This window comes from Octopus bimaculoides, chromosome 13, assembly GCF_001194135.2.
Source record: "Octopus bimaculoides isolate UCB-OBI-ISO-001 chromosome 13, ASM119413v2, whole genome shotgun sequence".
Classification (NCBI taxonomy): domain Eukaryota; kingdom Metazoa; phylum Mollusca; class Cephalopoda; order Octopoda; family Octopodidae; genus Octopus; species Octopus bimaculoides.
In genome coordinates, this window is record NC_068993.1 from 52,213,616 (window position 1) to 52,216,115 (window position 2,500).

At 34.4% G+C, this 2,500-nt stretch overlaps 1 protein-coding gene across 4 annotated transcripts in view; it reads left to right on the plus strand.

Moving 5' to 3' along the window:
* Positions 1-2,500, plus strand: part of LOC106877721 (cGMP-dependent 3',5'-cyclic phosphodiesterase) — a 434,395-nt gene that overhangs the window by 72,912 nt on the left and 358,983 nt on the right. The window lies entirely within an intron of this gene.

A 2,500-nucleotide genomic window follows, 5' to 3' on the forward strand; every position in this document is an offset into this window, starting at 1 on the left:
CTATACTAGAAAATATGATTAAATAATTAATAAAATAAAACAGAAAGGAAAAAAATGCACTTTGCATTTGAGATGGAAAACAATTTTCAGAAATAGGGATTAGCTGCTCTATTTGCAGAACAAGTGTTTTACATGAGAATACTCTGCATCTCTATAGTTTTAGAGATTCTGATTTAAATTGAGTGGTTCCAAAATTTAGGTTAAAAGTATTTGTCTGAAAGGAAAGTTATAATTAGGTACCATATTTTCCTGCATGCAAGTTAGTGTAATACATATAGTTCAAAAGTGCAATATAAGCATTCAAATATCATCACTATCTTTCCAAATTTTGCCACACTTTACATGGAAGTTTTGGTCCTCCGAAGTCATCTTGGTGTACATAGGTTAACCTACCTTTTTTGGGGGTGCTAATTTTGGTGTGAAAAATCTGACTTTATGCCGGAAAATACAGTAATGTATTATTAGCAAGTTCACATCATCACTCAATGCGTTCTAGTATATGTCTTTCTGTTCAGTGGTTATATATATAATGAAAGATCTACAAACTATTGAATGCTAGCAATTTCTGCATCAGAAGACATACTTACTAATCTTTTATGAATGAGCCTGACAATTAAATGCATCTCAACAATTACATGCATCTCTCTTTCTCTCTCTCTCTCCCCCCCTCTCTCTCTTTCTCTCTCCTTCTCTCTCTTAATCCTCTTTTACTCTCTCTCTCTCTTTCTCTTTTCTTAATCTCTCTTTCACTGCCTCCTAACCAATTCAACACTACTACTTATGTTCTCTGGCTATTCTAATATATAACTGTTGACTGTCTATTACCACTTCTCTCAATGAATGGAAACTCCTACAACAAATATAAATACATATATGTATGTATGTGTGTATGTATGTATGTATGTGTGTGTGTGTGTATATATATATATATATATATATATATATACTAGCAGAGATACCCGGCGTTGCCTGTGTCACATGGAATTGAAGAATTAGACTTTTCTTTTATATTTTCTCTAATGAACTCAAATATATACGATTCGAATTTCATCAAAGTTGGAGATTAAGAATTTTTATAAGGGTTCTTTCCCTCTTCACATACCAAAACAAAAATTCTAATCATGACATATTTATCCCATACTACTCATCTTTATGTCCAGATTCCAAAATCCAAATCTTATAAAGCCTATTCAAAGGATTTTGCTCCTGAAAAATGGAGCACATGGAGATCTAAAATGTAGGAGTTAAGGCCCCTATTAGGGGTTGGGATCTTAAAATCAACCAGGGAAGTTGAATTGTTGGGAATCTTTTTTAATATATATTAACACTCTATTAACCCTCTTGTTCCTAATAGGAAACAACCACTATTATTATTGATATATGTGTATTTATGTATGTATGCATGTGAGAGAATAGTTTCACTTAAATAGTTTCAGTATTAATAGTGAAAGTATTAATACTGAAAGTATCTCACATTACTATAGAGAGATGTTATTGTTTCACTTTTGAAATGTAATACTGAAATAGTATAAGAGATAAGAGATTGCTCTGGGCTTGCATTAGGTAAAAAGTTGAACATTTTTTTGGCCCATGACACTGCATGAATCCAAAGTAAGGCATGTGTAAAATTTGAATGAAATCAGTTGTGTAGTTCTCGAGTTTTAGAGATTCACAGACAGACACACACACATTCTCATCTTTATATATACTAGCAGGCATACCCGGTGTTGCCAGGGGCTGTTAAGTATGCCTGTTTGGTTATTAGACCATTAACGGATGCACCTCTGAACTGAATGAAAGAAATCATTATGGTAGATTGATTTATTTAGCGCAATGGTGAACATGCAGAGTCATAAGCCCACACCATTGTCATTGTTTTCAATTGGGATAGTAGGTCAATCTGTAAAAAACCAGCAGTAATTGAGTTTATTTTCCTTACCACACAACTCCTGACATGTGCTATTTAGCAGATGGAAAGGTTGAGCCTAAAGATATGATATAAAGAAAAAAAGGATGTTTACCTGCTGTTTCGCTGGGTTGCACATACAACATTATCTGAACAAAAAATTTGACATGTGGCCTGTGCAAAAAAGATGAAAAGTGTAGTATCTGTTGCCTACCTCACAATTGGGGACACTTAACAGAGAGCACACTGGGAAGATTATGCTAATGAATTAATAAGGTGACAAGGGTATGGTTACCTGATGTTTCCTGCATAGAGCAACATCTGTTGTCTTTCCCCTGTAGTCTCTGTAGAGCATGCAGCAGCAGTTACTGCAGCATCTCTTGTAAGTTGATCTGCGCATTGTGTTGCAGTCTCTGAAGCTCGTGCCTAAAGTGCCATACAGTGGGACTGAACCCTGAGCCATGTGGTTGGGAACCAAGCTTCTTTTCTTTTCTTTATTTTTTTTTGCCAAATGATCACACATACTATATACTTGTTCATTATTTCAGCTTTATTATTAGTCTTAATTTGGTGTTCTGTGTCTGAAATCTTTCG